Consider the following 21,717-nt stretch of genomic DNA (forward strand, 5'->3'; position numbering starts at 1 on the left):
TTCAGTGGATTATGTAAGGGTGCAAGAATGAAAGAATCATCACTTAATGTGTGTCACCTCATAGAGCAGAAGTTAAAAGCTGAAAAATACGGCGACTATACTGAAAAATAGAATGTGCAAAACCAGAGCATTCTGTAATGACATTATATCAAAAAAAAGCCCTTCCTCTATTTTTCTCCTTAGCTTTGTTCCCTGAAACACAACTAAGAGGTATTTTATGTTGGAAATGTCCAGAAATACAACTCAATGTTCAGAGATAATAATGACACATGATCTCTCATCTTTGTGGAATAATCTCCCTGTCATAGTGGCAGAAACCTTATCCTTAGAGAAGAACTAGCAAGAACTTGACTGAGAAATTCAACATGATGGACAGGGAAACCCATTCAATGAACAGCTAGCATATGCCATATCCTGCAGGAATGCAGCCCTTCTATTATCTGATGGCTCTTGCTGCAGCAGAAACTCACCAAATCAAAGATATCTTGGATTATCTGGGGGAAAAAATAGAGATGCTTTGTCATTAAGCAGATGAAGGTGGGTATATTTCCATAATCTGATCTGCAGGTGGTCTATGCCTAATACATTCAGGGATGAGCTCAGGGAGTCAGAATGGGTGAACCAAATGCTTTCCTGCCCATGCCACTAGTTCATGGGGTGGCCTTGACAGGTCACTTCAGCGCATCCAGCCTCCATGCCCTCCCAAACACACTCACCAAGCTGTTAGGAGTAGTTATTTATAGTAGTGGCTCATTTACCAAACCAGGGGATTCCTGAATGAAGAGTACCAGAAGAGTTGAAACTATTGTGTTATTTTCAAGTGTAAAATACTAATGACTTCAGCAGCTTTTCACTGCTTACTGGGCAGCCAGTGAGTGGCTGGAATTGACAGCTTCTGGCTGCCTTATTACCACTCATGTATCCATGGAAATGGATGACAGATCTGCAGAAACAACTGGAAAGTTTTTAAAATACGACTTTGCTCCATAACAGCGAAAACTAATCACACTAGAAGACGTAAATTTCAACAGAGGAATTCAAAGCACTTTCCATAATTTGCTTCCTTTCCTTACATGTCCTGTGGGTGAAGCAAAGAGCAGGGAGGAGATGCTGCAGCCCCACCGTGACATGCAGCCAGGCCTGCGGAGGAGGAAATCAGCAGCTGCTCAGTAGCACGGCACTGCAGTATGAGACAGGAAGTGAAGATAATGATGCCCAATTGAAACCATTGCCTCAATGGAATTATCTGGTGTGGAATTTGGCCCAGGCAGCGCACTTCGCACCCCCGCTCTTTGCAAAAGCCTTACTGCTGGTGTTTTTGTTGATCCATTTTATAATGTCAGGAAAGAAAAGTGAGTTTTAAACCAACAGAACCTGCAGATGCACAACCAAGTAGCTCTGGCCACATAGCCAAGAGCTGACTTTCAAACTCCAGGCCTGAAAATCATGCCCTAATTTATTTTTGTCTATAAAGCAAATGGGACCGAGAACCTTCAAAACATGGAATCATTCAAATTATCCCTAGCATTAGGCTATACAAACTCTTCAACCTCCACCCCCTTTATGCACTATTATGGACCAACTGTGGAAATAAGAGAATAAATGAGTTTCTGTGCTCTTTACCCTCTTCCCCAGTGCTATACTTCCTATAAGCCCTTCACAGTGCAGGACTCTGCAAAAGATACCATCTTGTGTGCATCTTGTAGCATAATTGAATCAAGGTTGTTTAGCACTAATAAGGTATCTCTGGAGTCCAGATGTTTGATTCATGCAGTGATACACAGGAGACAGGCAGCCCACGTTTGCACAGCAGGAGACACTATCAGCCACTGCCTTGGCCAGCACACAGAGAGCCTGGGGGTGTTGCAGGTGCAGCTGCTACTGACCCAGGAGCTACAAGGGATCAAACAGCTTCCCTTCATTATTCTATCTCATCCACCAACACCCCTTCCTCAGCCCTGTCTCTCTGTATATACCACCAGCCTCTTTCATGACTTCCTTTGTAGTTTTCCTTTACTAGTGCTGCCTCATGTTCAGTTTCTATCCCCCTCCTGTTACTCTTCTCCTGGCTGAAAAATTGCTAACCCTTCATTGTCATTTATTTACTTCTCTGTATGATCACAGGCAATAAAGATAAGACCCCAAAGGTCATTACACCTTCAGTCCACAGAGGGTTAAATTAATTTTCCCTGCACATGGACAACTCTTTTTATTCATGCAATGGACAACACTTTTTATTCATGCAATGCAAACTAGACACTTAACTCATAGAGGAGATCCTATGTCTGCATCTAAGCTGAAGGATGCAGAATATTCCTTTAGGTCTTGGTACCCTCCCAGGCTGCACCCAGGTCTCTGCAGAAAAGGAGAGGGAGTCTGAGTGTCCAGCTGGACTGCAGAGCCAACACTCCCTGAACAAGGAGGGACGGTGACCCTGCACCCTGCCATGGCCTGAGCCCATCAGCTTAGACATGACCCACAGGACTACCCCTGAGCAGGGGAAAGAACAGGGATCTCGGAGTACTCTAAGCACACATTACAGTAACAATTAAAGGTAGCGTATCCACAACACCTGATTTTGATGAGCAAATCCTCTGGACTTCCAAATTTCCCTTCCCTGTAGCCTTTGATCCTGTTCCTGTCAGCATCTTAATGCTGGTCAATGGCATTGATACCTCAGTGGGGCTACTCACATGGAGAAAAATTTGCTCAGACTTTATCTGACAAATCAGAGTCTACTTAGTAAAAGAGTTCTTGTGTTGGAAAGCCATCACTCATTATGTAAGTGAGAGTACGAAGTTCTCAATGATCACCTTCAGCTTCCTAACACAATAGTTCAGCTACAATAGTCCTTGGCTCCTTTTCACATTTATCTTTGCATCTTGGAGACAATTGTCACAATACATTTTGCCTGTTGGTCCACCAATGTGATGAAAGAAAAAACAAAAACAGTTTGCTACATCAGTTCTAACTAGCACTATACATGTGACCAATCATTACTGGAAAATCTAAAACTCAGATAAAAATCACTAGGCTTTTTTTAACGCTTGAAATGAGCCATGTTGTAAAGGAAACCTGCAATAATGAGATAATATGAATTAAAAATAAATACTTCACATGTTTTCGAGCAAGCAAATCAGCATAAAAGCACTGCTGAAACAGGTATTTAAGTCCTATTATTTGAAGGTTAGTATTTTCTTGTTCCTAATCTATGGTTTATTTGGAAGAATACTAGACTTTTTTGTAATATATTAACTTTAGATGTAGTATATTTAGATCTAGAATCCTTGAATATCGTAAAATTACAGGATACCAAGTGTTACATAAAATAAAACTCAGTGTTGATAGCTATTTTCCAAAACACTTAACAAGCAGCCACCAAAAGAGCAGATCAATTTCTGATGTATATCAAGAGAAACAAGGCTCATACTTTAAGAAGTAATTTTTAAATGCTGATGTCCAATACTAGTTCATAATATCAAGTGTAAGGAGAGCAGAGAGACAATTGTTCCTAAGGCTAAAATTCATCCTAGATAAACCAGACAATGAGAGGAAAAGTGACTTACTAACATTCGTGCTTGATGGTGTCTTCCTTTTCCTCCTCCAACTGAAGCTTGGGACAGCTGTTTGTCTTTAAATGCTAGAATACAAGGACACAAAAAGGTCACAGGAAAACATCTCCTGTGCAAACTAGAAATAGGACTGTCCTTTTCCAGTTAAAAAATGTTTATGTGAATGTCAGTCTTATGAAGGAGACAGAAGTAACTGAAGTGGAAACAGGAGTCTTCTCCTCAGGCATAGATTAGGTGGTAGCTTCTTGCCAAGGTGACACTAGCACTGGCTGAGATGAAGCATCCGCCTATTCTGTGCTGGTGCCCTTGTCCACTCCTAGACCCTTCTCCCCCTCCAGGGAACAGCATCTCACATACTATGCAGATGTGCCCTTGGGAACTGTTTCCTATCAGCTACCACTAGCCTGAGCTGCATTTTAGTATATAGCACATTCACAGCATCGCAGAATTGCCGAGGTGGAAGGGACCTCTTGAGATGACCTAGTTGAACCCCCTGCTCAAAGCATGGTCAGCTAGAGCAGGTTGCCTGGGACCATGTCTAGCTGGGTTTTGAATATGTCTACAGACAGACACTCCAAAAATTTGCTGAGCAACCTGTGCCAGTGTTTCACAAACCTCCCAGTAAACAAGTTTTTTTCTTATGTTTGAATGGAATTGCTTGCATTTTAGGGTGTGCCCATTGCTTCTTCTCCTGTCACTGGGCACCACTGAGAATTATCTGTCTCCATCTTCTCTATTTCCCTCCATCAGGTATTTATACACATTGACATAATCCCCTGCAGCCTTCTCCAGGCTGAACAGTATCAGCTCTCTCAGCATCTCCCCTATATGATAGATACTCCAGCCCCTTAATCATCTTCTTGGCTGTTTGTTAGACATGTTCCAATATAGTTATGTCTCCCTTGTACTGGAGAGCCCAGAACCGGAGCCTTTCTTTTTACTCTTTACATCCTTCACCAAATGCAACTCTGGATGAGCTTTGGCTTTCCTAACCCCAACCCTCCATTCTTGGATAGTGTCTCTATATTCCTCATAGGTCACCTCTTCCTGCTTCCACCTCTTTTATGCTTCCTTTCCATGTTTGAGTTTTACCAGAATTTCATCCTTGCAGACCTTGTGCCACCATTGTTTGATTTCCTGCACGTCAGGATAGACCACTTTTGAACAGGTGATCCTCGAACATCAATCAGCTCTCCTGGACCCCTCTTCTCTCCAGAGCTGTATTCCACAAGATTTTTTGAAGCAAATCGCTGAATAGGCCAAATTGTGCTTTCCTGAAGCCCAGGGTTTTAATCCTGCTTTTTGCTGTAGGTCCTTTCCCTCAGGATCCTGAACTCTACCAGCTTACAATCACTGCAGCCAAGGCTACTCCGACCTTCACCTATCTGACCAGTTTTTCCTTGTCCGAGGTCTAGTCTGAGGTCCAGTAGAGTGCCTCCCCCCATCAGGTCCTCAATCACCTGTGTCAAGAAGTTGTCATCAATGCACTTCAGAAACCTTGTGGATTGCTGGTACCCTGCTGTGTTGGCCCTCCAGCAGATATCAGGGTGGTCAAGTCTCCCATGAGGACCAGAGCCTGCAAACATCAAGTTTCTTACAGTTGTGTGAAGAAGGCCTCATCTACTTCTTCTTGATAATGTGGTCTTTAGCAGACACCCATCACAACGTTGCTCATGTTGGTTTTCCTGCTAATCCTGGCCCATCAGCGCTCAGTTTGTTCATCGCCCATGACCAGGTAGCGATCAATGCACCCCCACTGCTCTCTCACATGAAGGGCAACTCCCCCTCCTTGCCATAACAGTCTGTCCTTCCTTCAGGGCCTACATCCTTCCAAAGCAGCACACCAGTTGTGTGAGCTATCCCACCACATCTCTGTCTCCCCAATGAGGCTGCAGTCCTGTAATTGCACACACTCCTCCAGTTCCTCCTGTTTGTTCACTATGCTGCATGTCTTAGTGTACAGGTACTTCAGAGCCTCCCCTCAGTCACACTGTTTACCCAGAAAGAGTGTGAGAGCCTGCCCCACCATGCCATCCTCTCAGCACTTCCTTGAGGTTGTCCCCCTTTAGCCCTGTTTCACTGAACAGGAGGTCTGTCCTGTCCATCTCACCCTGCGCCCTTCCTTGTGCCTGTGCTTCACTTCCCACTCCCACTGGTGCCATACCTTTGCTATTGTTATGACTTCAGTTTTCCTTAGACAGAGATGGAAGGAACTTTTGCCCAAAAGCAGCAGTCCCCCATCACTGACCATGCCACTCCTCACTCATTTTCCTACAGCACTTCCCCTCATGTCATACATCAAGATTAAACTATGGTTCCTTATGTTTAGAGCTCTTCTCTTGCTTGCATCTCCAACCATCTCTTTCTAGCATCCCTCCTTTCTGTCTTGGCCGTGTACCAGACTTGCTGCCCAGTTCCTGCCTTTATCTCCACAAGCGTCTGTTTCTGGTTTCTTTCCCAGTGCTCTTTAGACTCCAGGACAACCTTCCAAGTTGGCCGTTCTCTGCAAATTCAAATGCCTCCTTAAAACACGCTTCTGCAAAGCTTTTCTGAAATGAGCCTTCCCACCATCCTAACACTAGCCTGCTGCCATGAGTCCTTATCCACATCCTTATCACAGGCCAATTCCAACAAACACCAGTTTCTGAGATATTAAAGATATGCCATTTCCTTACCAGGCAATGCAGGCCTCATTTAAAGCTCTCCTTCGCCCCTGACCTCACTCACATTTGTTTTATAACAGCTTATACCCCTTTAACAACGGTGAAGTTATTTCTGGTTTGCACTGTTGTGACTTGTGAGCAAAACCAGGCCTATTGCCTATCTCTAGATATAAAAACAATGGCCCACTAAAACATTGCACAATACCTTATTCTTAAATATCTACCATGAAAGCATGCAATTTACTTACAAATTATTAAAGCTAGGCTATGGCAGCATCCTAAAGGACTAAGCAGGTCAATTAGATAGGTCCTTATAACCCCAAGAGTGATTACCAACAGCCATCAGCACACTGTAACTGCTCGTTGAGCAAGTGAGTCAGACAGCAATAAGGACTTTTAAGCAGCCAGCAAAAGCACTCAGATTCTTCTACAGGAGAAGTTTATTACGGAGCTCAGCATCTGTGTCTTGCAGCTGCCAAGTGTCCTCCATGTGTTGTTACAGCTGCTGATTCTGCTGTTAAGGAAGGGGGAGCAGAAGGATGAAAAGAGGCAGCGTCAGGAATGTTCAGTTGCTGTAAAACACTGCCAAGCAGATATTCATGTTATCTGCGTGCACAAACTAAGCCATCTAAACATGTGAGCTCACGGCTCTTTGCCTGCTGGTCTCACACTACTGAAAAATCATGTGACAAAGCCACTAGACACTTTTCAAACTACTCCAAATACAGGATCTGCTGAAACCCTGAAGTAGCATACCCAGCTATATCAGTTTTATGACGTGACACACTCTGACTTGTGAGGACAGACAAGAAAAGAAGCAGGAGGCTTCGGGGAGCGCCAAACCAAGGGGAAGCAAACTCACCGCTTCACAGGCAAGACAGTGAGGTACTCCTCAGTGTCAGCCTGCCGCCTTATTTTTAGGTACTTTCACACCACAATTTCACTTAATTCTACAAAAATAGTTCTGAAGTATGCCGTGATACAGGAGCTCGGCCATTACCTGGTGCACTAAGTGCACAGCTAAATTCCTAGAGGCCCAGACTAGGTCCTTTATGTCTCAGTGGCTGTGGATTTATGTCATGAGTTCCTCCCAGATAAATCACATTGCCTTCCAGCAGTGAATGATCAACTAATCACTGCTAATTTTGGAAGACCACCAACATGACCTTGAAACAGCCCCGGAGCAGCTGCACTTTCATTGCCAGACCAAAAAAGCATCCTAAAGGGTTTGGACAGTTTTCTTCAGTTTGATTCTACCAAACTTCTATTGATCCATGGTACCATCATATACAGATAGAATCATAGGATGATCCAAGTTGGAGGGAACCTCAGAAGGACATCTAGTCCAAACCTCTTGCTCACACTTAACTGTTCTCAAATGTAGAACTTTTTCCTGTGTTCCCAGGTATAAGCAAAAGGCATTGATCTCACCTAGCTTACAGTAAGCAGCTCACCAGGCATTTCTTTCCCCATTGGGAAGTAAAAAGGAAGAGAATTTCTTTAAATGTGGGCCAGGCCTTCTTACTGGGATCAGCACACATTGAGCACAGATTTGCTACAGAGTGCTGAGAAGACATCCCTCTTTCCCCATTGTCATCTGAAGTCAAACTGAGTCCATTTAACTTAGACACCTAAAGGCCCTCTGTGAGCCATGACCTAGAAAACCCAAAGAAAAACAAACAACACAGGCCAGGTTGTAGCTTGGCCTTGAAGGCAACTTCCAGTTTTCAAGCAAAGAGCATCCTTGGAGGAACGTCTGTAGAAATAAAATGAACAAAAGTGAGGGCTAGCAATTTTCTTAGCCTCATTTCCGTGTTCTGGACCATCTTGTTTTGTTGAAAGAGTACATTGCCCCAGTTTTCAAAAGAACATGAGGGAAAAAGTCATGCCTTCCTCTGTCAGGCACCCATGCCCTCCATCTTTAACCACTCCAGCCTCAGATCTAGCCTGTACCTCTGGCTATGAGTGCCGCCAGGAAATGTTTAGGCTGTGCAGGTTGCCTCCATGGGCCCATGCCTGTACACCTAGTCTGTACATACTAGGTGTTTGGGCACCTCTAGTCCTCCGCCTCCTGATGGGAGAGACACTGCAGTCAGGTCACACTGGTGGTATACCACTCCATTCTCTTGCCCTTCTATCCCCTTTGATACCTGCCCTCAGTCTTTACAGATGTCATGGAGATAGCGTGGGATAAGACTGTCATTCCTTCCTGAGCAAGATGATAAGGTTCACTGTCCTTGTGGACAGTGACTTGTGGAGTCAGACCTGTGGAGCAGACTTGTGGCAGGCGTTGTTTGCACGCAGGGTCCCATTGTCACATGTGAACAGCAAGCTGAAAGCATGCTCCCATCCCTTTGGGAGTTCAGAGTTATGTCAAATCCCAGGAATGCAGCCAGTCCTGCCCCTTCCTCCTCTGCCTGTAGCTATTGTCTCTGAGGTATGTCCCACTGCCCTCTTGGGAACTTTTACTGCCCTTGATTGCCAGGGATTAGCCAATCTGTGAAAAGGACCAAACAGCACACTGCTTCTGCTTCTCAGGTGGCATTAGAGGAACTATTCCATCTAGGATCAGTTCAAGATGAAAATCACTGGGGAAGGACAGACCTCATCCTCACCGGGAGCAGCAGAGGTGATGGGCTTGGGTGGTTACCTGTACTCCGGGGATGCTGTGGGGAGAGGGCACAGAAGTGCTGAGCTGTGACGTGAGGGTGTGGCATTGCAGACAGTGCCAGGTGGCCAACTGGGACACGTGTTAGCAGCCCTGGTGTGGGCACACAGGAGTGCCCAGTGCTTTGGGTGTGCCTTGGGGATCTTGTGGTGCCTGGGCACTCCATGGTCCTCCCCTTGCACCCCCGTCTGTGGGCACCTGAGGAGTGCTGCAAGGGCCAGGCAGGGGGATTACGTCTCCTAAGGGCAACCGTGACACTGCCATGACCAGACAGGATAGACAAGAGCCAGGGAGACTATTCACATACCATGGGTGAGGAAACCCTAAAGGAAGTAGCATTGGGTATCCAGCAACTCCAGCTCTTTCTTTATGGCATTATTAACTCCAAAAAGCAGCACGTCTGGGAGAAGGAGAAACAATCTTTAAGGGGAGATATGAAACTGAGGTCAATGTAAAGTCCATGACACTTTTCACAGGAGTGAGCAAATTCGTGTATTAGAGTAACTGTATGTTGTTTGTCCAGGGGTTATTTAAAATAAAGGAAGAGGCATAAAGTTACTTTAATGGCTGTGAGTAAAGCTGAGCTGGGCTCTGTGTGTGTGTATGTGTAGCCTCAAGAAAAGGTGAAGAACACCAGTGTGAAAATATTTCTTTACACTATTTATGCCAGAAGAAACTTCCATAACTTCCATTTTGTCTCTAAAGTCTCAAAGTCATGTCCCTATAGCTAGTCTTTGAAGCAAAGGAATTTTTATATTGCATCAGACGGTATTGTATTAGGAAATGTTTTTAACAGTGTTTAGTAATTGAAAGTAAGATACAATAGCTTTATGACAAAGAAGCTTATGATGAAGGTCCTTTGTAATAGCTTTTATATTACTGTAAATCATGATGCTTATGGTTTACTTTTTATTAATTCAAATGAAGTGCAAATCAAATGACAGCTGACAGCCTATCAACAGGTTAGTTTAAACAGCTGAATATTCTTTTACTTTATATATATTTCGGCTTTTAACAGGATTTTTAATTTTAAATAGTTTTGAGGTTTTTATCCATGTAATATGGTTGGAAGGCTGCAAGATGAGAGCAATATTTAATTCACGCTTGTAAGATATGGGTATTTGGAACCCATTAGAAATTGACTTTTTGTTCTCCCTTTTAATTTTGATTCTTTCATCAGAGATGCCAAGACTAATGCTGTCATGACAGATGGGGAGAGCTCATAGAGACATTGTACAAAAATTACTGGAGCAATGTGTCATTATCATGTAGTACCTTCAAAATGTCACAATGAAAGTAAAATTCATTCTGGAACAGGGCTCTGCCTACAGGCACAAGGTCCTGATTCCTCTCCTAGGTGCCGGACAACATCACACCAGTTTCATTTGCACCATAGAGAACAGCAATATAAGTATGCTATGCACTTGTTCAAAATCACACAGCCCCCCACTGAGAGAGAGAGAACCTGCTCCCACTTGTCACCTACTGAATTCTGGGTGTCATTTACCTACTTCAGTCATTCCAGATTGTTTCAGCTCTTTTGTGTTTTATTTGGTAATATAGTTGAGCACAATAATGCCAGTTATGTCAGCCTCATATTAGTTATTTACTTTAATAACTTGCACACTGTCAGTGGTGGTAATCTATGTTAAGTAGTTGATTTCTGCAAAAGGCATAGGGATGTAACAAAACTTTATACTGTGCAGAAAAGCTCCTGATTAATCCTAGTAGAAGAAATTAGGTACTCTTTGAAAAGTGTGTAGGTCAACAATTTCAGCTAGAGGAGTTAGCCATCACAGCAGAGTCCTGTAATGGCACAGCATAAAAACACATGGAAAGATTATGCAAGCTGTGTTAAAACACTGCCTTCAGTTTCAAAGTAAAGCATCAGAAGTGACACGATTTTAAAGAAGACACAGTTCCACTCACAAAACAGAAGGTTATGTTTCTTGTTCTACCTTCCTGTTTTTCATCCGTGGAATTCTGTAATGGGTTTGCTCTCGATCAGTATTAAAAGGTGTCTCTATGAGAAAGGACTATTTTGTTATGTTTGGCTCTCCAGCTATTCAGAACTTTCTTAACTGTTAGTAACCCACTAGAAAATTAATTTCCAGCCACTATTAACATGTTTATAAATGAACACCAGAGCCAGATTAAAATCCCCTCAGTTTGTTACCCAGAATATGGACAGGAGCAGTGCAATGTTTTGTGGCACACATTGTCCCTGACCCTAGAGCTTCCTCTGTGGTTTTTGGGAAGTTCAGGCTCCTTATCTACTCGGGTGTGATCCCGAGCCACTGAAACTGATGGCAGAACTCTCACTAACTCCCAAAAGCTGGGTCAGAAAAAATGCCCGTCTGTCTTTTTGTTGAAATTGTGTGAGGGAATGAACACAATGATACTGAATGCAGTGGTGGTGCTTTTTCACAAGAAACCGGATGGAAGCCACAAGACTGTTTCACACAGCTCAGCAACAACCTTCAGATGCAAATAGTTATCAGTTGCTACTACTGCCAATTTAGAGCTAAACAACTTTGTATCCCATTACTAATCAACTGCCCTCCACCTGCCTCTTCCTCAGTGAATGACTGTGTACTTAATTCCTTAAAAAAGATTGAGATATCCAAGAAATTCTGCCTTGGTAGGTTCACAGCCTCTACCTCCAGACCTCAAGTCACCACTGTTGGTTAGGTGATGTGCAACATGCAAAAACTTCTTATCTGCCAAAATGGACATGGGGAAGAGAGGAAAGCAAAAAACAGAAGAAAAAAGGGATCACCATGACAGAAATACAGTCTAAGAATCCTTCTTCCATATTTACAGCTGCTGAAGAAAAAAAAAAGAGTGAGAATGACAACATTGCCATAAAAACTGAAATAGTAAATAAATAGTACAGTCATCAGGTCCTTTGAAAACAAACTAAATGTCTGGAAGAACCAGAGACTTTTCTCTACATCCGCTGGTGCAAAGGAGCCAAAATTTGTCCCTAAGAGATCTACCATCTAATTTCTTTCCCCCATAGACTTCCATAAAGACAATGACAACTCCAGAAGAACAATAGTGCATCAAGATATTTCAACAACTGTGGAATAAATTCAATGTGAGGTGGTCAGTGGAATATTGTGTGGAGGCACTACGAAGATTACACTGTTAAACTGCAAAGGCTCAATCTTTCATGATGCTGAAGACTTTCTGAAAGCTGCAGTGTTTAGGTTCCTAACGAAAATACAAAGCACTACCGAGAATGAGGCACCAAGTTCTCCTGGTGTGGTTGGTCACTCAAGGCAAAAAAAAATAGTATCTGCTCCCTGATTGTTCAGAAACTCTGCATTCTTTATTTTAAACACCAGAGAAGCTGTTTAGAGATAAGTAAGCTCTTGGACTCTGCCTGCTGTTGAAAGGCACACACATACCCTTGCATATCTCTATCATATTATTTGGTCATGGGAGAAAATGACCCCTCTCTGGAAATCTATTCAGCTGTCAAATCAACCCCTTTATCTGGTTTCATACTGTTAGCTGAGAAGACAAGGATCCCCCTATCAACCCAATTTGGTGTTAACTGATTTAGCTTTCATCAGAATTTTTTTCTGAACTTGGAAGAGACCCGAAAGCCAGATCTTTGGGGGCTTTCCAAACGAGGTCCAAAAAACCTCACTTGGCAAAACACTTTGTGTAGGGATGTATTCAAATGTGCAGAAATGTCCCCATAAGTGAAATGATACCATGAAGTGAAATGGTGGGTGCAAAATGAGTGGTCTGGGCTATGTACATAAGGCAGCACAATTACAACTGTCTGTTCTGCATTTAAAACCTGCCTTCCAGCCCTAACAGGATTCTTTGGTGAGGGCAATAAAAAGAGCTATTAGCGCATTCATATTTCTTTATCTGAGCCCTCAAAGTACTAATAGCCATAGGAAGAGACACTTAGGTAAAAACACGAGGTTTTTTTACTGAATTTGATTCCTAAATGAATTATAAATACAGTGTAGTGCTGCCTTAAGCATAGCTAAGGAATTGTTGCATCTTTGACACTTAGATTGCAGTTGCAGGTTTAAATAGTTTCTTCTTCCAGGAGCTGTCCTGGAGAAGTCACTAGCACTACTTGTGCAGTAAGGCATTACTAACCATGAGTAAATGTACAAGGATCTGGACTTAAGCTAACAGAAGTGATGATGTGTGAAAGGTTTCTGCTTCAGTTTGACATGGCAATACAAGGGATAGGAAGATTTTGGGACAGACCATCTTTATCTGTCTGGCAGTCTAGGGATTTAAGCTGTGTCTATCACTCTGGTATTTCTGTGTGCTCAGACAGCATCTGTAGGAAACATTCCAAATTATTCTCTTAAAATGAAGTGGTCAGGGCTGGTTATCCCAGGTGGGACCCCCAAAAGAGCTTAATTTCTTTTCATTGATAGAAGAGAGACATGGGGGGAGCAGAAAAAAGGGCATAAGAGAAAAGCACAACCCTGATGTAGAAGCTACTGCAACCTCTCCGCTCTGGCAATCCCTAAAACGAACTGGACTCATTAGCCCCTGGACCCTCAAATGGAGCCACCCTGCCCGGGAAGCTAAAAATGGTGTCCTATGAGGAGTACTATTTAAAGAGATTTCCCTGGGTGCACAGCAACACCTCGTGCATACAAAGGCAGGCTGCACCCCTCTCCACCCAAGACATCCCCTTGCCTCTCAGGCTGCCCCAGGTGCTGGGAGCCAGAGGGACTTGGCCCCTCACTACCAAAAACCCAGACTGATCCACAAGGAAAGGATTCCCACATGTGCTTGACAGACCAAATGTATCCCAGGCGTGCTGGAGCCACCTGGTCTGGTCAGCACTCACTTCAACCATGCTGCTGGTGGGAAATCCTGATTTTTCACAATAAGAAAGAAATTTAACAATGTAAGTTTTACATCAGGTTAAGGTTTGAACCTCTCAACCTTGACAGAGTCTCTCTAACATCCGATTTTTATGGGTACCTGAAGAGTCCTTCTGGAATATTAATGTTCTCTGGTTCTTTAGGTGTATATTGTAGGTATCACAAACATATTTTTATTGGTATTTGATGGCTGCTTCGTTTGCCAAGTACTCACATCAAATTTATGGAAAGCTATTTCTGAGCAATATAAATGTGGGAAATCCCTTTTGTTGAGACATGGTATTAATTGTGTTAGTGCCTAGATCTCTGTGCCCTTATACCAACAAGATATACTGCTTCAGTGTCTACAGTCAGGTCCTAAAAATACACTATCTTCTGACAGATTTCATACCTCAGAGGAGATGGGATAGCCGGGTTCTTTAACAATCTACTGTCACTCCAGCATTCTCTCTTTCTTCCCTTTCCCCCCACATATTGCCTACACCTTTCCATGTTTAGGACTAGATGTGTGCAAAGAGTGATGTGGGAACTGCCTCAACCCGAGCGTCAATACAACTCACAGCAGTAGCACCAGGGACACCAGTACAGGTCAGGATCAAATCAAGGCATTGCTTAGCATTTATGTGAGTGTATTCCCAGATTAGGAGCAATGCGCGCTTTCAGTAACCTCCATTAGTGACAGCCAGGTCTGTCTCCTGCTATCCACAATCATACATTACGAAAAGGAGGGTGGCACGCAGCTCCACGTGGACATCCCAACTCCTTACGTAGTCATGAAGGGACTTCGTGGAAAAAACAGGCTTAGCCCACCCACATTGGTTGTTTGTTCTCCTGCCTTACAGTGTGGAGGTATTTAATCAGCAGTGAGAGAGATGCAGGGAGCATACAGGTACACCACCAGAGTATCTTGGTGCTGGGCATGATCCTTTCCTGATGGCAAAGACTATTCTGACAAGGATCACCTCCATGCCTCAGAGGTGTGTCCAATGTCTGCTGAAAAAAAGGCACATTGTATCATATCACATCATATCATATTCACAGATCCACAGAACAAGAGAGATAAGGGCATATCATATTATTATTATACTTTCTTGACTCTCTGCTTTACCTGTCTCTATGAAAGTAGGTGTATTGGGATCCAGCTGAACCTCCCTCAGTCTGTCTCTGGTCCTCTCTCACTCATCCTCCCTTTGTCTCTCTTGTTCTCCCACAAGCCTAGTGCCACAAATTTGTCTACCAAACACCTGGTGGGCTCATCCCAGTCCCACCATGTAATCAGGCAGAGAGAAATTCCCCTGCAGAGAGTGAGAAGAGTAGGTTAAATAAGTGCAAATAAATCACCCAGAAATCTGTCCCCACACTGCTGTACCTACAATTGTTTACGAATAATTTCCAAAGATTGTTCAATTAGGTCTTCTCTGACTTGAATTTGGTGCTTGGGAAAATTCTGCCTGAATGAGACCTGCCAACATGATGACTCCAGAAGTGACAGGACTGCCACATCCTGGGTCCGAGCTAATGCAACGCACCATGCAGTTGACTTGCACATGTAGAGCACGTCTGACACGTTCCAGAGCTATGGACACCCTGCCCTGGCACAAGTCACCTCTGTATCACCTGTGCAATGAATCTGATGCCTACAGAAATGTTCTTTCCTGTGGGATTTTCAGGAACCTGGTGGTTCATCACACAGAACTGCTAGGCAATAAATTAAGCTTACAAGCACTGCTGTTTTGCTAAAACTTTTAGACCAGTAAAGTCATGTCTGATCACCTTTGGAAGAAAAAATGCTCTATTTATTTACTATATAGATCATATCTCTGCTGGTGAAAAATGTTGGAAATTGTCAGGGGTCTCTGGGTAAATCCCTCACATCTGCAAAAGATCTGACTGCTGAACACAGAGCCCTGGAGAGCATTGGTCCCTACACTGAAAGAGTAGCTCTCTCCAGAGCAGTGCAATGTTGATCCCCCCTGGTAAGTAGGCCAATTTGTGCCAAATATGATGACAATTTTTTCTCTCCTGTGTTGAGACCACCCACCTGCTATGCAAAGGGCAGTGGATAGCAGCTATAATAGCAAGTTTTTAAGCTCAGCTAGTGGCAACCAGAAAGTGACAGACTCCTTTTTTTATTACCAGTTTTCTTCGGACTGAACAGGCAATTATTTCCTTGAGACCACTTCTGTGTACTAAATTACATGGACTATCTCCAAAGAGCAATGACAACTCAGTAAGCTGTGTGTAAGCTGGGTTACCTCTGTCCCCGACCCGCAAACTGCTCTCACTAACCTTGCAGTGGTGTTGACAGACTCCAGAAATAGCCATGTCCAGTGTTTTCTTACTAGAAGTCAGGTCTGGGTCATATCAGTGGGGGAGGTGAATTAAAAATGACAAGGGGAGCCTGTCAGAGGGGTCTCATCCCTCTCTACGCAGTCCCCAAAGGTGGTATTGCACCATGCCCAGCATGCAGCCCCTCACACACACATCTGTGATGCCTTTTAAAGCTGGACCTAGGAGTGCCTGATACCTTTTGTGCTTCCTGCCTCTCTAACACTCCTCACATTCCTTCGCTGCTAAATGGATGGCACGACTTTCTCAATGTTTTCTTTTTCCCAACTCTTTCTTACAGTTTTCATTTCATTTTAATGCAAGGGCACCAATCCTAGTTTATGTCATAATAGATGGACAACAATAGTGCAATTTAACTAAAATAACATGCTAAACAGTGCTACATGTTGATGGAGTCATGACGGATAAAATTTGGAGTGTTTTGGTGGTTTATATCTTCAAAGAAGAGCTGGCAAGTGTACAAAGTGACAAATGTATTTAAGAATCTATGCCATTCAAATGATTCTACCACATGTCTGTTTGGGATTTTTCCCGTCTAAATGTGGGAATATGGGCACAGATTCACTTGCATACTGTGTTCTTCTAACATAAAGTGTCAGCATCTCGGAGGGTGTGTCAGTGGCACCCGATGTCACCAGATACACATTGCAAAAGAGACAGCCGAAATAAGGGTATGTTATGTGTGCCAGGCAGTCTTTATTTATTTATTTCATGTAAAAAGGAGGGGAGCATGCTCAAAACATTCTCACTGGAAATTTATAGCAGCATGAGAAAGAGAAAAATGTATCATTTGCATTTCAAGGCGTTGCAAGTCCCTATCCTAGCTGAAGTCGTCAGCAATTACGATGCAAAGAGACCAGATCCTGATGCGAGCGACAGTGATGTAAAACCCCACTAATTTGCGTCATTTTGACTGAATTATTCTACATTTACACCAGTTTCACCAAGATGGAAGCTGGCTCGGGGTCTTTACATAATCTATATATTTTGTGCCTTTTCCTCCTTTCATATGTCACAATAAGCCACCTCCTTTGTTGATTATTTTTTATTTGTGGAATGTATTCATATTCTCAGAGTCCATCTGCTAAAAGTATCCTATTTAAAAGAAGATGGCATCATTAGCTACCCTCTCTTGCTATAAAGAAAGGAGCAGTTCCCATATTTTTACCCAGTTCAGTGGCTCAGTGGATGCACTAATCTTGCTGAACACTTCAGTTTAGATGGTATATCAATGAGGCATTCAAACAGAGCAGTTTATACACAAAAATTCTGTCTGCTTTGTAAAAGATTATCCTTTTATAAACACTCTGCGGAAAACATAAAAGCAAATAGGGGACAGCACATAGGACAGGAAAGATGTTAGCAGGGAGATTAATACTGAATGGGTCGAAATGAATGGTGCTTACCAAAACGAGGTCCAGATACTTTGGCTGCAGTGAAACATAAATAATGGGAATGACACATCGTTTATTCGGGATAATGAGTTGATCCGAAGTAGGGGCCTAGAACAAGAGATTAAAGATTAAATATCCATCTCCTGATGAATATCAGTAGCAAACTTTAACCTTTTCCTTCCAAAAGCACAATTTCTTTGAACAATCATGTCAGCACAACACAGTGAAGAAATGATCTAAAGCAAACTTAAATCACATTCTTATCTTATCCTGTAAGAAAACACTGCTTCATATTTTAAGACAGAGAATTGTATTTTTATTTCCAGGCTTGTAACTCTTTCGGAATAATTATACGAGAACACAAAGATTTTGCTTGATGTTTTGTATTAGAAAAATCTGGCTTTAGTGTTTATTGCTTACATTTTAGTTCTCTGCAATAACTGAAGAAAGAACATACCCATCCTGAACATTCACTTGGGTGGAGAGATAATGACAAAAAGCAGCCTGCTGGAAAAGCACAGCATACCACATGCCGAATTAGAGTCTTGAATGCAAGGAGGACTTGGAAGATGTCACAAGCTTTGGATCAGGGAGGGCTGGAAGTGTAGCGAAGGGGGGGAAAGGCACAGACAACTGGGGACAGCAGGCTGACTGTACTGCAGTGCTGGCAACCCGTCCAAGCTGGTCAATTAGTGGTCCTTCTAGCTCAAGATGCTGTACTGCAACTGAGGCAGAAGACATAGGACAAGTGGGAATCTGGATAGCTGTGGCTTGCCCAGAACTTGGAACAGAGCAGCTGCTGAATGCACGCAGCCAGCCAAGCCCCGCATTGTGGTTTTGTTGCTGATGGCTGCCTCCTGAAAGAGGGATAAAACTGGGGATGGGGGGGGGGGGGGGGGAGGAGGGAGGAGGGGGTGAGCCTTTCAAATGACATTTAGAAAACAGCCAGGCGAGGGTGAGTTCAGCGTGCTTTCACCTGCTGCGTGGAAAGGGGTTCACAAGCGAAAGGAGTTTGTGGTTTCGTTCTACTCTCTAGGGAATGTGCTGTCCCAGTGCCAAACCAGCATGCATGTACAGTTGGCAGTTTCTCTGCAGAAGAAGCCTAGGAGTAGGAGCTGTGGAAAAGTATCCATTTTTACTTGGTAAATATTTGCATGCAAAACCAGATATTCCCATAGGTTTTTGTGAGGCTCTGTGAATTTGTTAAAAGGAAGGATTTTTTATTTGTGCTGGGGGAGTGTGTGCATGCATGGATGCACAGTTCCGGTGAGGACATGGTCCTGGGGGGGTGAGCCCACTGAAATGGCATCTTGAAGGACACTGAATACGTTTCAGAGGGCAGGTGCCACGTTTTGCAGAATTCATACATTGGCAACAGAACAAAAATATTACTGTTTCACACTGTCCCTTTTCACCATGAAAACAGACAGGATTTGCTGTGTTTCCCTCTTCTCTTGGGTCAGAGCCTCAAGTTCTTTCAGGCACCTTTCCTTCCAGGCTGTCCTGCAACAGCATCACTCCACTGCCCTCATCCTAAAACCTCCTGAAGACCTCCTGCAAAACCTCCTGAAACCTCCTTCCTGCTGGTGTATCACAGGTAACATGAAGAGAATAGGATCACAAGTTTCAGGAAGGCCAAATAAATGCAGGTGAAGGAAGAAGATTTGGGGCGCTGGACTGGTAGAGGAGGCAGAACTGACAAATGGGCATGAAAACAAGACATATGCCTGGTTATCATCAGGCCATACGCCAGGTCAGCCAGGACCAGGCTGTGCAGTGTTTGGCTAGCCTAGGTGGTCCCACGCTGGAGACTGAGTCAAGTTTTCTGCCACTGCTTGCAATGGCGAGGGGAAGGGGAGGTCCATGTCACTCAGTGCCAAAGCAGGAGCTTCTGCTCTGGGGAACCAAAGCGCTGCTCTCCGGGGACACAGAGCCATGCTTGGCTCAGCTGCTCTGCCCATTTTCAGCACCCTGCACTCATTTCCAGACAGACAGGCTTTTATCCTTGAGATACAAGCAGCGACTTTCCTTCTATTCAGAAAGAAGCAGCCATTTTCAAGCATTATCGCAGCGCTGATAATACATATTACAAACAGCAGAGCTGTGAAGGGATGCCAGCACCCTGCTGCTGACTGATGCCTGACCTTAGGAAAGCCCGTGTAACTATGCCACACCACAGCGCACTTGCCTGTGCAACAGGGATCATCCTGCCCGGGGGACGTGCGTTGCAGGAGGGGCAGGGCCCTTGCTGCCATGCCTGCTCCTCCTCTTGGGGCCAAGGGGCACCTCACACAGCAAAAGACACTCCCCGTAAGGTCTGCAAGGGATATTTGAGGGATCCTACAATGGAAATTGTTGTAGATACACACACAACAACCCAAGCACGTTGTAGGGGGGAGAGCATGGCTTCAAAGGCCCCTGCATGGCACAAAATGGCAGCTGGAAGGCTCCTGGTGTCTTGCACTGCCCTCCCTGGGGAGGGAAATAGCGGTGCTGGGCCTACCTGCCTCACCTCGCTGCCAAGGAGAAAGAGGAGCAGCTCCCGGCCCACCCCAGCACATGGCAATAGGCTTTTGTACTTAGAAAGTATTTGTGACTCGATTTAAAATTAGCCCTTAATAACATGAAGATGGTGATCAGAGCAACATGAGATAGAGAAAAGACTATTCCCAGAGTATTTGTGTGAATTCAGCAGGTAGAAGTGAGCTTTCCAGGGTTGCTTCCAGTATGTACTTGTAAGCTAAAAATCACAACGGTTTTTATTCATGGAGAACTATCCACTTGAACTGCTGAGTATGTATAGGAATGAGGAGTTTGTCTCTCTTCATGGACTGTGAAGGGAGCTAAAGGCCGTTAGCTTCTTTGATTAGCTGAATCGCACCTGTAAAATATTATATTAGTAGCATTTCATTATTAACACTATGATACAGGTATTGATATTGAACCTGTGTTTTTACAGGTGTCACTGATTTGCCAGATCCTCACATATTCTGATTCAAATCATTATGTCATTTTTTATAGTGCTTGAAGCCTTTGAGGAAACAAAAGTGTTTTTACATTGCTGATGTGAATTTATTAGGTGTATGCTACCCATTTAGCATCCAGAGGGGCTTGAATTGGGCAAAACTATCAGAAGTATAATTCTCTTGCATCATAGGGTGGGAAGTTTAGAGTCTGTCAGAGACCTTTGGACACTGAACCTGCATCGAAGTGTCACCACAAGCAGTCATGGAATATGGGGACACTTAGACTTGTACCTGGTTACAGATCTGAAACCTGGATTTAGGTCCATTAACTAGCAGTAGAAGACAGGAGTACATCAGCAGACATTACCTAGACCATTCTAGGATGGGAATGGCCTGTCTGCACCTGGTCCCGTTCAGGGAGCAGGACTGAAGAGGACCTTGTGGCAACCTGATACACGGGCAGCTGGCGAGGTCCTGAGGTGCGGTGGAGGGTTCAGCAGCCAGCGGCAGGCCACGTGGGGCTGTGAAGGCAGGCTTCCCCTCTTTCTGCCCCTCGAGGGCCAAGCAACACCCTGCCTGGCAATTCCCTACACATCAAAGGAGCCTCACAGAGGCCCTACTGATGGTCATGGCGGGGGCACAAGAGCAGTGTAAAGCTGCTTGAGCAGGGTTAGCAGTGTGTTCCCATATGGTCTTGGATTGTACCTTTCCACAAACCAGCTGTATCTCTCAAATAAATACATACTGAGCAAAGCTCAGAAATGCATCTTTCTGGAGATTATTTCCATCTGCACATCACAAAGGATATATTGATTTAGCTACACTCCTGAGATCAGAGTGGAAACACTGTATAGCTGGGAAGCAGACACATGTGCTGCTTATCAAAGCTATACATACGGTACAAAAGATACCAGTGTGGAGAGAAACCAGCTATATTTGCACCAGCACACGACCTGTTCTATAATTCTCTAAAACAAAGGAAAAGGAAGTGCTGAATGCTACTGTTCCTGGGCCATGCAAGTGGCACGTCAGGAGCACATCGATCCCAGCTGAACTCATGGACATGAGGAATCTAAGTAGCTGACAATTGCTATAGCTGTCCAGGATTGCCCCCCCCAAGCCTGTTTATTTGATTTGTTTATTTGTATTCCTTGGGGCTGCAGAGAAATGCGATAATTGACACACTGGGAAAGGATATCCCAGGAGACGGACCAAACGGAGAAGTTGT

The 21,717-nt window shown here is 44.0% G+C and overlaps 1 long non-coding RNA gene across 2 annotated transcripts in view; it reads right to left on the reverse strand.

The window, feature by feature from the left end:
• Nucleotides 1-21,717, reverse strand: part of LOC142601107 (uncharacterized) — a 64,472-nt gene that overhangs the window by 20,064 nt on the left and 22,691 nt on the right. For both annotated transcript variants that reach the window (XR_012834710.1, XR_012834711.1), the window contains exon 3: nucleotides 17,542-17,631. This is a non-coding gene — a long non-coding RNA (uncharacterized LOC142601107). The remainder of the gene's footprint in view (nucleotides 1-17,541; nucleotides 17,632-21,717) is intronic.

The sequence above is a fragment of the Balearica regulorum genome, chromosome 3 (assembly GCF_011004875.1).
Source record: "Balearica regulorum gibbericeps isolate bBalReg1 chromosome 3, bBalReg1.pri, whole genome shotgun sequence".
Taxonomy (NCBI): domain Eukaryota; kingdom Metazoa; phylum Chordata; class Aves; order Gruiformes; family Gruidae; genus Balearica; species Balearica regulorum.